This window comes from Phyllobates terribilis, unplaced genomic scaffold (assembly GCF_046119375.1).
Source record: "Phyllobates terribilis strain yellow unplaced genomic scaffold, ASM4611937v1 Scaffold_2__4_contigs__length_985480577, whole genome shotgun sequence".
Taxonomy (NCBI): Eukaryota; Metazoa; Chordata; class Amphibia; order Anura; family Dendrobatidae; genus Phyllobates; species Phyllobates terribilis.
In genome coordinates this window covers 647,666,742-647,681,784 of record NW_027362762.1, presented here as the reverse complement: position 1 = coordinate 647,681,784, position 15,043 = coordinate 647,666,742, and the positions used below count along the sequence as shown (strand labels likewise).

General features: G+C 45.5%; 1 protein-coding gene across 3 annotated transcripts in view; it reads left to right on the top strand.

The window, feature by feature from the left end:
• Positions 1-5,357: 5,357 nt before the first annotated feature.
• Positions 5,358-15,043, top strand: part of CUEDC1 (CUE domain containing 1) — a 169,553-nt gene continuing 159,867 nt past the window's right edge. For 2 of the 3 annotated variants that reach the window (XM_073666679.1, XM_073666676.1), the window contains exon 1: positions 5,358-5,510. The gene's annotated coding sequence lies outside the window, so the exon portion shown is untranslated. Of the gene's footprint in view, positions 5,608-15,043 lie in introns of all 3 variants that reach the window. The other variant, XM_073666677.1, reaches the window with a different exon arrangement.

Here is a 15,043-nt window from a genome sequence, read left to right as displayed (position 1 = left end):
CAGGTGATTAGCAATTTGTTACAGAATTAACAAACTACAGTATTGCAGCCAATATCCCTCAATTTACTTAAAAAAATAAACAAAAGAGAAATCAGAACATTGTATGGACCCGAAAATGGCACCAATAAAAACTACAGTTCATCCTGAAAAAACAAGCCCTCATTGATCAACAATTAAAAAAAAAAAAAAAAGAAAAGTTAATCGCCCTCAGAATGTGGTGCCACAAATTGACTTTTTGTACTTTCCCCCCGTCATTTGTCAGTACTAATAATAATAATAAATCTTTTTATTTATATAGCCCCAACATATTCCACAGAGCTTTACAATTCAGACAATTTACAGACATTATCGGCACTGTCCCCATTGGGGCTCACAATCTAGATTCCCTATCAGTGTAGCGTCGGCGTCTCTGCCTCTTGCCAGGGCAGAGACGCCGATCCCCTCACCGCCGCGGTCCCGGTCCGGCGTCCTCCAGCTCCCCTGCTGCTGCCCTCACGCAGGTTCCCAGGTACTGTGCTTAGGGCGCGCATGCTCCCTCCCTCTTAAAGGGGCCACGCGCGCCTTCCTAAAGAGTCCCCGGCCAATGGCCGGAGGACTACTCCTATTTAAAGCACCTCCTCCAAAATGGAGTTCCTGTGCAAGATTGTTGTTTGTGTGCTAACACTCTCCTCAGTCCTCAGGTCCCATCAGCCTTGCCCGCCAACCTGTCTTTCAGCAGTGCCCGCCAGTCTGTCTATCTGCCATGCCCGCCTGCCTACCTGTATCACCTGTCTGTCTACTGGCCGTGCTCATCTGCTGTACCCATCAGCTTCAGCCATCTGACCCATGGGAGTCGCCTGCTCTCACACAAGGTCGGTCCCAGAGTGGCACCTGGTTCACCTTCCCAGTCCCTCCTTGGTTCACGGAGTCGACTAAGCTGCCGTGTGGCCAGGGTTGGTCCGGGTAGGCACTTAGTCACGCCCCTCTGGTCCCTCCTTGCTTCACAGCACAGAGGTTCCAAAACCCGGACCCATTACAATCAGTATGTCTTTGGAGTGTGGGAGGAAACAGGAGAACCAGGAGGAAAGACCACACAAACATGGGGAGAACATACAAACTCATTGCCGGTGATGTCTTTGGTGAGATTTGAACCCAGAATCCCAGAGCTGCAAGGCTGCAGTGCTAACCACTGAGCCACAGTACTTTATGATGGTTAAACAAATGGTGTAATTCGAACACTAAAAATGGCTGTGCCTCCATGGAGTTAAACGGATAAGCCAGGTACATGGCAACTGTGCGTTTTTCCTGGCTGGTTTGTGTAGACACATTGTACCTACCCCAAATTGTAGATAAAAATAAGTCAGCTCAGTGTGTAAAAAATAAGCCCTCACACAGCTATACTAACGGAAAAATAAAGTTTTGGGTCTCACAACTTGACAGAAAGAAAATGTTATTTATTTTTTTATATGAAAATTGTCTCTTCAGAGAGGAAGTGAACTAGAACTCAAGTGCCACCTATTGGAAGTAGCAATCGTAAAACTCAATATCGACTCTCTAGCCAGCCTTGTCACATGACTTAGGATAAAAGCCAAACTTGAATCTCAATTTGCAGACACTGTGTTTTTGGATACTGCCCCTTGTCAGTGCAAAGTGTGAGATCTGGTTTGGTTGGGTGAGAGGCGTCTGACCGGTATCTAGGGGTAACGTATCTCCTTGTGGAGTGTGACATGCCAAGCCTGGCAAGCCAAAGTGAGAAGACTTAAGCCTTGCAATGCTCATCTGGGAAATTAAATATGCAAATTATCTCTTCAGAGAGGAAGAGAACTATAACTCTATAGTGCCACCTATAGGAAGTAGCAATCTATAAATTTCAGATTTTTTTCATTGCTAAAACAACAAAAAAAGATGCCCTTCTTGGTATGATCACAATTGTAGTGACCTGGAGAACCATGTTGCTATTCATTTTTTCGTCATAATGAACAGCGTAACAAAGCGTAATGGCAGAGTTGCGTTTTGGACGTCTTCTCGGCTTCGCTCACCGTTCGCCACGAGTGTGCAATCTCCATGGCAGCCGGCTACTAGTCTCAGTCGCTTCTCGCAATACAACTTTCATAGAGTGGAGAGTCCGTACTGATGTGCTTTGTGTGCCAAGTCTATTTGTCAAGGAAAACTGCTTTAGGCCATGTTCACACAAACGCATTTCACTGTCTGTATACGGATCTCACTGCCAAGACAGACCACAGGTCTCCTGACCCGGACTTAATCTCATTAGGGCAAGTCGTCAGACCAGGCATTGTGGTCCGTATACAGACCAGGAATACACTTGTGTGAACACGGCCTTAGGCTATGTGCACATGAAGCGTTTTTGATGCGTTTGTTAATAGGTCGTTAATAGGTTGTGCACATGATGCGGAAATTTCCATCAGGATTACCATTGCTGTAAAAACCGCAGCATGACCATTGTGCGGGCGTTTCCACTGCGAATTTGAGCCCATTGACTATAATTGAACCGCATCAAATCCGCAGGTATAATATTTATACCTGCGGATTTGATGCTTTTCAATTAAAGCCAATGGTCGCAATTCACGGCAGAAACGCGATGCGGGTATTGTCCGAGTCGGGAGAGGAGGACTACTACTCCTCTCATCCGACCGCCGCTCCCGCTGATAACAGCGAGAGCGGCGCGGCTGGAGGGAGCAGTGGTCTTCCCAGCCAAGCCGGCGTGCCCGGGGTAAAAAAAAGAAAAGAAAAAAACAAATAAAAAAAAAAAAGAAAAAAAACTCTATACGCAACTGTCCAGCGCCCCCCGGCGATGCTCTCCTCCCAGCGGTATATTGTGAGGAGCGCACTCGCTCCCAGCAGTATACTGTGCTTCCAGGACATGCAGTCACATGAGCGATCAGCTGATCGCTCACGTGACCTCACCATGGGAACATTCTGAAGAATGTTCCCATGGTGGTGAGCTCACCGGGGCTGAACAGCTGATCTTCAGATGATGAACCCCAGAGACCTCCTGCAGCAGCATGTATACTGACAGGAGTGATTTTACATCTCTGTCAATATACATTTCTGTCTTCTACAGCAGTGACATCAGTGAATGCCGATATCACTGCTGTAGAAGTGACCCGGATCACTGAGGGACAATCGTGATGGAATTGTGAACTGCGTCGTTGACAGCGGACAGGTGAGGGATACGGTTGTTTATTTTTTTACTTTTTTTTTTTCCAGAAGATCAAGGGCTTCGCAGACCGAGTACAATAATTATTATTTTTTTTAAAACCATGTGTTTTTTATTTCATTAAAATACTTTATTCTGGCTGTGTCTTTTATTGAAAAAGTGGCGACCATTTTACTATGCAGTTAGTAATGAGGGCATCTTATAGACGCCCTCCATTACCAACCTGGGCTTCACGTCGGCTGCCAATGCAAGGCTGACGTGAACCCCAACCCCATAACCCCACTCGCCACTGCTACAGGGCAGTGGGATGAGTGGAGGCTAAGTGCCAGATTTGACGCATCTTATGGATGTGCCATTTCTGGGACTGCTGAGGGGTGATATTAATAGCCGCGGAGGGAGCTAGTATTCATGTCCCCTTCCCTGGCTATTAATATCAGCCAGCAGCTGTCTGTTTAGCCTCTTCTAGTTAAATTTTATAGGAGGATCGTACGTCAATTTTTTTCTGGGGTCCCCATGTAATCTAGCCAGTAAAGGCTAAACAAACAGCTGTGGGCTGATATTAATAGCCAGGGAACATTGTTGGCTAATGGCCCCTTCCCCGGCTACTAATATCAGCCCTCAGCAGTCGGCTTTCCCTCTGCTGGTTATAAAAATGATGCAGGAGCCAACGTCATATTTTTTTTAAAATTTTAGGCTCACTGAACCATGCGGATTTACGCCATTCTATACTGTCTAGTGGTCAAATTTCTGTTGCAGGGACTAGTGACTCTGCAAGAGAATTTGAAATGCTGAAAGACACGCTGCATGTCAGTGTCCACAGGTGATCCGCAGCCTCTGATGCACGCATAGTGGACATAGGATATCTAGAGATCCCATCCACTATGCTGTAAAATCCGGACGCTGCGGGATTGACGCTGTATAAACACGCAGTGTCAAACCTGCAACGGCTCCTGACCGTGGCCATGTACCCAAACTAACCCACAGCATGTCAATTTCTATAGCGGACACGCTAGTCTCCGCTGCAGATTTTGACAGGTTGAAATGTCATTATATGCGGTGGATTCACATGTACCGACAAGAAAAGTGCGGCATTAGAACATCCGTTTTGGACCCAGCAAAAATACACTGCGTGCAAAGCACTGCTGAGTGCTGATCGGGGGGACGTAGTGGCTAACGAAACAGCTGTGAGCTGTTACTGATGGCCAGGGACCATGTTTGCAAATGGCACCTTCCTATGCTAAAAATAGCAGCTCACAGCTGCCCCAGAAATTACATGAATAGAAATGCTAATGAAGATTGGGTGAATGAGTACCCAGTAGCCACGTTAAGGCGTTTCTCGTCATAGCAGGAACCTGCCTGTGTGAACTCCTCTCTAAGACACATAAGCCTGCTTGTGTATGGGAAGGCAAGAACCTGCTGCAGCTAAAACCACCTGTGGCCTAGAGGTGGAGTGCTCAGTCAAAGCTTATACATAGAAACAGAAAAAACTGACTGAAACAAGTACTCATGAATTGGCCAATTTATGCGCTAAGATTTCTCATTTATTTCTATTTTCTAGAGCAGTAACGCTATTCAAATTTCATATATTTCATGCTCGCATACTTAGCGTTGCAGTGTGCTACTGTGTTTTTTTTATTTGTATATGGAGGTAGCTGCTCCTAGTAAGCACCTGTTCACACTGGTGAAACTGGCCATTTTTTCCCGTTTCAAACCTAATTAACGTAAAGAGTTAAATAAACACACAGACACAGAGTAAACACTTTATTTGAAATACAACAGACACATTCTTTAATCATTTAAATTAACCAATATACTCACCCCAGGTCTGACAGTAATCCAAGGGTTTAAGCAATGTCCCACCAAATGACTTTATTTAGCTCCAAAAATCAATCCTAGATGAACAAAAGCAAATCAAAACCATGCGAAATTTCCAAGTTTTTCCTGCCAAGGAGATGCAGAAACGCTCAGGAAAATTCTGCTTCAAATCCTGATGGTGTGCACATAGCCTAAATGTGTAAAACACTTCAGAGACTACCTCCTGAAGCCAGGTCTATGTAATGGTCTGTGCACACCAGCACGTTGCCACCTTACATCTACATGGAGGAAACATTTATCCTGGCACTTCATGCCCACAGTCTATGCCCAAACAGTGCGCCACAGTGGGAGACAAGCCCGTGTCTTCCAGCGGCTCTTCCCTCCTCCTCACCTTGTGCACAGCCAGGCGGTACAGCAATCCCCTGCAGTGGCCGTTTCCGCCGCTAGGGCGCCGCCGCCTGACAAGCAGATTCTCCTGTGGAGGACACAGCCTGCCACAACCAGGATCTCCCTGCCTCAATGGTCCTGGAAGTGTGAGGTAAGATCGCGTCCACACGGGGCTGCATTACAGGCGGCTTCCCTCGGAGCGGAGGCAGCTGCTGCTGCTGACGGCCGCTCGTCCTTGCCAAGATCCGGTGGGTACATCCGCTTGTCTGTTTACAAGGGGATCACGGGGAGCTGCATGGGGAGACGGAGCAGGGCTAGCGCGGCGTCCGTGACGCTGACATCAATGGCCGGTGCAGCTGCTTCTGCACAGAGGCCTCTCTGCTCCCGCCGCCTCTTGGCTCTTTCTCCCCGGCCTGACTAGTATCCTGGCCGGCGTGCTGTGCGGGCGAGCGCCAAGTCTCACGGCGGCTCCGGCGTCTCCTCACTGACGAGGCTTTCTGGAAACTTGTCTGTTGTGGCTGCATCATCTTACCAGGAGGCTCCGAGGACAGGAGGAAGCAGTCACCCCGGCCATTCTCTGCGGTTATGGCCGAGGACTGGGGTTATAGCAGGGGGTCAGTGGAGGAAATGGGAGATCGTCTGCAGGAAAGTGCCTGCTATGTCCGAAATGTGCCAGCAAAGGGCTTCACCTGTATAATAATGCCAGGAAAAGGCTTCACCTATACAATAATGCCCACATTGTGCCAGGAAGGGGCTTCACCTATATAATAATGCCCACATTGTGCCAGGAAGGGGCTTCACCTATACAATAATGCCCACATTGTGCCAGGAAGGGGCTTCACCTATATAATAATGCCCACATTGTGCCAGGAAGGGGCTTCACCTATATAATAATGCCCACATTGTGCCAGGAAGGGGCTTCACCTATATAATAATGCCCACATTGTGCCAGGAAGGGGCTTCACCTATATAATAATGCCCACATTGTGCCAGGAAAGGGCTTCACCTATACAATAATGCCCACATTGTGCCAGGAAGAAGCTTCACCTATATAATAATGCCCACATTGTGCCAGGAAAGGGCTTCACCTATACAATAATGCCCACATTGTGCCAGGAAGGGGCTTCACCTATACAATAATGCCCACATTGTGCCAGGAAAGGGCTTCACCTATACAATAATGTCCACATTGTGCCAGGAAGGGGCTTCACCTATGCAATAATGCCCACATTGTGCCAGGAAGGGGCTTCACCTATACAATAATGCCCACATTGTACTAGGAAGGAGCTTTACCTGTACAATAATGCCCACATTGTGCCAGGAAGGGGCTTCACCTATACAATAATGTCCACATTGTGCCAGGAAGGGGCTTCACCTATGCAATAATGCCCACATTGTGCCAGGAAGGGGCTTCACCTATGCAATAATGCCCACATTGTGCCAGGAAGGGGCTTCACCTATACAATAATGCCCACATTGTGCCAGGAAGAAGCTTCACTTATACAATAATGCCCACATTGTGCCAGGAAGGGGCTTCACCTATACAATAATGCTCACATTATGCCAGTTAGATGCTTCACCTATACAATAATGCCCACATTGTGCCAGGAAGGGGCTTCACCTATACAATAATGCCCACATTGTGCCATGAAGGGGCTTTACCTATACAATAATGCCCACATTGTGCCAGGAAGGGGCTTCACCTATACAATAATGCCCACATTGTGCCAGGAAGGAGCTTTACCTGTACAATAATGCCCACATTGTGCCAGGAAGGGGCTTCACCTGTACAATAATGTCCACATTGTGCCAGGAAGGGGCTTCACCTATGCAATAATGTCCACATTGTGCCAGGAAGGGGCTTCACCTATGCAATAATGCCCACATTGTGCCAGGAAGGTGCTTCACCTATACAATAATGCCCACATTGTGCCAGGAAGGGGCTTCACCTATACAATAATGCCCACATTGTGCCAGGAAGGAGCTTTACCTGTACAATAATGCCCACATTGTGCCAGGAAGGGGCTTCACCTGTACAATAATGTCCACATTGTGCCAGGAAGGGGCTTCACCTATGCAATAATGCCCACATTGTGCCAGGAAGGGGCTTCACCTATGCAATAATGCCCACATTGTGCCAGGAAGGGGCTTCACCTATATAATAATGCCCACATTGTGCCAGGAAGGGGCTTCACCTATATAATAATGCCCACATTGTGCCAGGAAGGAGCTTCACCTATACAATAATGCCCACATTGTGCCAGGAAGGGGCTTCACCTATGCAATAATGCCCACATTGTGCCAGGAAGTGGCTTCACCTATGCAATAATGCCCACATTGTGCCAGCAAGGGGCTTCACCTATCTAATAATGCCCACTTTGTGGCAGGAAGGGGCTTTACCTATACAATAATGCCCAGATTGTGGCAGGAAGGGGCTTCACCTATACAATAATGCCCACATTGTGCCACGAAGGGGCTTCACCTATACAGTAATGCCCACATTGTGCCAGGAAGGGGCTTCACCTATACAGTAATGCCCACATTATGCCCAGAAGGGGCTTCACCTATATAATAATGACCACATTGTGCCAGGAAGGGGCTTCACCTATACAGTAATGCCCACATTATGCCCAGAAGGGGCTTCACCTATATAATAATGACCACATTGTGCCACAAAGGGCTTCACCTATACAATAATGCCCACATTATGCCCAGAAGGGGCTTCACCTGTACAATAATGCCCACATTGTGCCACAAAGGGGCTTCACCTATACAGTAATGCCCACATTGTGCCTTGAAGGGGCTTCACCTATACAGTAATGCCCACATTGTGCCCAGAAGGGACTTCACCTATATAATAATGACCACATTATGCCAGGAAGGGGCTTCACCTATATAATAATGACCACATTGTGCCAGGAAGGGGCTTCACCTATATAATAATGACCACATTGTGCCAGGAAGGGGCTTCACCTATATAATAATGACCACATTGTGCCCGGAAGGGGCTTCACCTATACAATAATGCCCACATTGTGCCCAGAAGGGGCTTCACCTATACAATAATGCCCACATTGTGCCCGGAAGGGGCTTCACCTATACAATAATGGCCACATTGTGCCCGGAAGGGGCTTCACCTATACAATAATGCCCACATTGTGCCCGGAAGGGGTTTCACCTGTACAATAATGCCCACATTGTGCTCAGAAGCGGCTTCACCTACACAATAATGCCCACATTGTGCCCGGAAGGGGCTTCACCTATACAATAATGCCCACATTGTGCCACGAAAAGGCTTTACCTATACAATAATGCCCACATTGTGCTAGGAAGAGGTTTGACCTATACAATAATGCCCACATTATGCCAGGAAGGGGCTTGACCTATACAATAATGCCCACATTGTGCCAGGAAGGGGCTTGACCTATACAATAATGCCCACATTGTGCCAGGAAGGGGCTTGACCTATACATTAATGCCCACATTGTGCCAGGAAGAAGCTTCACCTTTACAATAATGCCCACATTGTGCCACAAAGGGGCTTCACCTATACAATAATTCCCACATTGTGCCATGAAAAGGCTTCACCCATGCAATAATGCCCACATTGTGCCAGGAAGGGGCTTCATCCATGCAATAATGCCCACATTGTGCCAGAAACTGGCTTTACCTGTAAGATAATGCCCACATTGTGCCCAGAAGGGGCTTTACCTATACAATAATGCCCAGATTGCGCCAGGAAGGGGCTTTACCTATACAATAATGCCCAGATTGTGGCAGGAAGGGGCTTTACCTATACAATAATGCCCAGATTGTGGCAGGAAGGGGCTTTACCTATACAATAATGCCCACATTGTGCCAGGAAGGGGCTTCACCTATACAATAATGCCCACATTGTGCCAGGAAGGGGCTTGACCTATACATTAATGCCCACATTGTGCCAGGAAGAAGCTTCACCTTTACAATAATGCCCACATTGTGCCACAAAGGGGCTTCACCTATACAATAATTCCCACATTGTGCCATGAAAAGGCTTCACCCATGCAATAATGCCCACATTGTGCCAGGAAGGGGCTTCACCCATGCAATAATGCCCACATTGTGCCAGAAACTGGCTTTACCTGTAAGATAATGCCCACATTGTGCCCAGAAGGGGCTTTACCTATACAATAATGCCCAGATTGCGCCAGGAAGGGGCTTTACCTATACAATAATGCCCAGATTGTGTCAGGAAGGGGCTTTACCTATACAATAATGCCCACATTGTGGCAGGAAGGGGCTTTACCTATACAATAATGCCCACATTGTGCCAGGAAGGGGCTTCACCTATGCAATAATGCCCAGATTGTGGCAGGAAGGGGCTTTACCTATACAATAATGCCCAGATTGTGGCAGGAAGGGGCTTTACCTATACAATAATGCCCACATTGTGCCAGGAAGGGGCTTCACCTATACAATAATGCCCAGATTGTGGCAGGAAGGGGCTTCACCTATACAATAATGCCCACATTGTGCCAGGAAGGGGCTTTACCTACAGTTGTGCTCAAAAGTTTACATACCCGGCAGAATTTTTCCTTTCTTGGCCTTATTTCAGAGAATATGAATGATAACAAAAAAGTGTTTTCTCCACTCATGGTTATTGGTTGGGTGAAGCCATTTATTGTCAAACTACTGTGTTTTCTCTTTTTAAATCTTAATGACAACCAAAAACATCCAAATGACCCTGATCAAAAGTTCACATACCCTGGTGATTTTGGCGTGATAACATGCACAGAATTTGACACAATTGGGTTTGAATGGCTGCTAAAGGTAACATCCTCACCTGTGACCTGTTTGCTTGTAATCAGTGTGTGTGCATAAAAGCTGAGTGAGTTTCTGGGATCCAGACAGACTCTTGCATCTTTCATCCAGCCACTGATGTTTCTGGATTGTGAGTCATCGGGAACGCAAAAGAATTGTCAACGGATCTATGAGAAAAGATAGTTGAACTGTATAACACAGGAAAGGGATACTAAAAAATATCCAAGGAATTGATAATGCCAGTCAGCAGCGTTCAAACTGTGATTAACAAATGGTAAATCAGGGGCTCTGTAAAAACCAAACCATGGTCAGGAAGACCAACAAAGATTTCGGCCACAACTGCGAGGAAAATTGTTCGGGATGCAAAGAAAAACCCACAAATAACATCAGCTGAAATTCAGGACTCTCTGAAAACTAGCGGTGTGGCTGTTTCAAGATACACAATAAGGAGGCACTTGAAGAAAAATGGACTGCATGGTTGAGTCGCCAGAAGAAAGCCATTACTTGCCAAATGCCACAAAGTATCTCACCTACAATAGGCCAAACAGCACAGAGACAAGCCTCAAAACTTCTGGAACAAGGTCATTTGGAGCGATGAGACCAAAATTGACCTTTTTGGCCACAACCATAAACGTTACATTGGAGAGAGGTCAACAAGGCCTATGATGAAAGGAACACCATTCCTACAGTAAAGCACGGAGGTGGATCGCTGATGTTTTGGGGATGAGTGAGCTACAAAGGCACAGGAAACTTGGTAAAAGATGAAGGAAAGATGAATGCAACTTGTTATCAGCAAAAACTGGAGCCAAATTTGCACTCATCAGCCCTGAAGCTGCGCATGGGACGTACTTGGACGTTCCAACATGACAATGATCCAAAATACAAGGCCAAGTTGAGTTTTCATTGGCTACAGCAAAATAAAGTGAAGGTTCTGAAGTGGCCATCTCAGTCTCCTGACCTCAATATCATTGAGCCACTCTGGGGAGATCTCAAGCGCGCAGTTCATGCTAGACAGCCAAGGAATTTACAGGAACTGGAGGCTTTTTGCCAAGAAGAATGGGCTGCTTTACCATCTGAGAAAATAAAGAACCTCATCCACAACTACAGCAAAAGACTTCAAGCTGTCATTGATGTTAGAGGGGGCAATATACGGTATTAAGAACTGGGGTAGGTGAACTTTTGATCAGGGTCATTTGGATGTTTTTATCATTAAGATTTAAAAGAGAAAACAGAGTAGTTTGACAATAAATGGCTTCACCCAACCAATAACCATGAGTGGAGAAAAAGTTTTTTTTTGTTATCATTCATATTCTCTGAAACAAGGCCAAGAAAGAAAAAATTCTGCAGGGGTGTGTAAATTTTTGAGAACATCTGTATACAATAATGCCCACATTGTGCCAGGAAGGGGCTTCACCTATACAATATTGCCCACTTTGCGCCAGGAAAGGGCCTTACCTATACAATAATGCCCACATTGTGCCCGGAAAGGGCTTCACCTATGCAATAATGCCCACATTGTGCCAGGAAGGGGCTTTACCTATGCAATAATGCCCACATTCGCCAGGAAGGGGCTTTACCTATACAATAATGCCCACATTGCGCCAGGAAGGGGCTTTACTGGATGACTTGTGTTGCTAGCTCATGTAATACCAGTCAGGGACTTAGTAACTATGTACCCTATTGTTTATATGTGTATAATGAAATACTAGGAACACAGACTTCATTGCCATCTAATGATTATCCAAGGAGTAGTTCTGCTATATTGTGCTGTCTTTGAAGAGGAAGGTGGAAGGCTGTGTGCCCACGTAGCGTTTTTCAAGCGTTTATGCTGCGGAATTTCCGCAGTGTAAACGCTTGGTAATCCGCCTCCCATGGTCCCCAATGACAAGCCGCAATGTCAGTGCCCATGCTGCGGATTTTTCCGCAGCGTTTATGCTGCGCTCAAAAATCTGCAGCATGTCCATTAATTTTGCGGACACGCACCGTAATCGCCGCCATTGACTTGCATTGAAACGCATATAATCCGTGTCAGTACATTTGTACACATTGATTATATGCTTTTCTATGTGCGGATGGTACCCAAGTCTAGAGGAGAGAAGATTCTCATCCAGACCTGGGTACGATTGTACCTGTGAAAAAAAGAATAAAATAAAAAATAAAGGTTATATTCACCTTCTGGCGGCCCGCGCAGTGATTGTTCTCCTTTGCCGGCAGATCGCGTAGGGCTAAAGGACCTGCGGTGACACCACAGTCATGTGACGGCAGGTCTTTCAGTACAGGGCAACGCGTTCTCCCGACAGCCAGCACAGGAGCGCAGCAAGACTGCGGGGGCCATCCGAAGGTAAGTATAGATTTATTTTTTTATTTTTAAACCTTCTTTAAGGTCACACTATATAAATCCATGCCGGCTGCATGGATTTATATAGTGTGACCAAGTTGACAAGTACTTTCCAAATGATGCTAAAATCGCCTGGAAAGCGCTTGACAACCAGCATGCGGAAATGCATGTAAAGAACGCTTCACATCCGCTTGTCCCTGGCAGGAAAACGCATGTACAATCCGCATGTATAATCTGCATGCGTTTTTTCTGCCAGGGAGATGCAGAAATGCTGCAGAAATTTTCTGCTTCATTTCTGCATCGTGGGCACATATCCTTAAGGGTATGTGCCCTCGTAGCGTTTTCCAAGCGTTTATGCTGTGGAATTTCCACAGTATAAACGCTTGGGAAACGCTTGGTAATCCGCCCCCCCATGGTCCCCAATGACAAGCCGCAATGTCAGTGCCCATGCTGCGGATTTTTCCGCAGCATTTATGCTGCGCTCAAAAATCTGCAGCATGTCCATTAATTTTGCGGACACACAGCGTAATCGCCGCCATTGACTTGCATTGAAACGCATAATATCCGTGTCAGTACATTTGTATACACGGATATTATGCGTTTCTATGTGCGGATGGTACCCAAGTCTGGAGGAGAGGAAACTCTCCTCCAGACCTGGGTACCATAGAAACTGTAAAAAAAAGAATTTAATATAAAAAATAAAGTTTATACTCACCTTCCGATGTCCTCCCGGTGTTTTGTCCACGCCATCCGGTCTCTTGCAATGCTCGCACTGTTGTGAAGGACCTGCCATGACGTCACTGAGTCATGTGACCCATCACATGGCTCAATGACGTCACCGCAGGTCCTTCACACCACCGCGAGCCGCCCAACACACCGGACGCGGCAGGGAGAACACCAGGAGGACACCGGAAGGTGAGTATAAACTTTATTTTTTTATTTTTTACCATTCTTATTCTTTTTTTTTTAACTAACTTGGTCACACTACTATAAATCCATGCCAGTTGCATGGATTTATATAGTGTGAACAAGTTGTCAAGCACTTTTCCAGGTGATGCTAAAATCGCTTGGAAAGCGCTTGTCAACCCGCATGCAGAAATGCATGCAAAGACGCTTGACAAACGCTACTACCTGGCGGGAAAAACGCATGTAAAAAACACATTCGTTTTTCCTGCCAGGGAGAAGCGTAAAAATATGCAGCATTTCTGTATCGTTGGCACATAGCCTAATACTAATAAGGTACATTTGCCCGGACTGTCTAATGGCGAAGAATTTTACTGCACTATTACTGCGCTGTCTGTACACTCTCAAAAGGAATTAAAAATAACCCATTGTTTCAACCTAGTTTTTATATTGAATATAGTTTTAAGGAATTTTGGTGATTTTAAGTTTTAATGTCACTGTTTATTTTAAATAGTACCTCGCATCTTTTTTGCCAGGCCTGGAAAGTTATGAAACTTTGCAAATATCTTTATTAGTGAAGTTGGCTTCATGCCTTTAAAAAAAAAATAAAAAAATGCGTGTGTTTTTCCTGGTTTATTTGCCTTTCTTCATCTGCATTGACATCAGAACATATTCTTTTGAAGTACAGATGATGGCAGTGAAAGGGTCAGCAATGGTCTCCTCTGAGTATTGTGCTTAGGGCTCGTTCACACGACTGCATTTTCAGTTCATAAAACAAAGCTGATGTCATACAGAGCCACAGTTTATATCTGATTTTTACTGATACATTACAATTCTGTAACATAGTAAACTGTAAATGATCCTGTAAGTAATTGCTGCGGAGTATAAAATGGATAGTATATGGATGACAAGTGTGAACCTACCCTTATCAGAACTTTCTCCTGCAGCAAGCTTATCTGTGGAGTTAGTGAGACTCAGCTGCTGAGCCGACCCTTTCACTTAAAGCATCTGTACTCCAAATAAGTATGTTGCGATATGAATACAGGTGAAGGGAAGGTAAAAGCAGGGTTTGGAAGACACTTGCATGCAATTTTTTTTACAGAAATGAAGAAAAATCCCCTAATAAAGTGAATTGCAAAGTTTTAGAACTTTTCCAAAAATTTATATAAAAAAAAAAGTTTAGTTACTTATTCTTAAGAAAAGTGCTGAAATGTTGCAAACTTCACTCATTGAGCCCCATAACAGATTGATGCTTTTTGTTTTGTAGAAGTTACTTATGAGCAATCCTTTTATTATCAGAATAGGTAGTATAACTGGTAGGTAGCACTTATAGTTAGTCAGGATCCTCTATTCATAAGGGTCACAGTGGACCTCCTCCCCCCTCCTTACACAATGTCCTCTGCACAGATCACATAGCATGCTCTCTGGTATAGTGAGTCACATTACAACTATTGCTTTCTGCTGTCAGTGTTGCTGCTGTAAAAGAGATCTTTAAAGCGCACCTGTCAGCAGGATTGTGTTCAGTCAGGTGTCAGGTGGGCGGCATTACACTGATTAAAATGACTAAACCTAATTAAAGTAAAGAGTTAAATAAACACACAGAGTAAACACTTTATCTGAAATACAACAGACACATTCTTTAA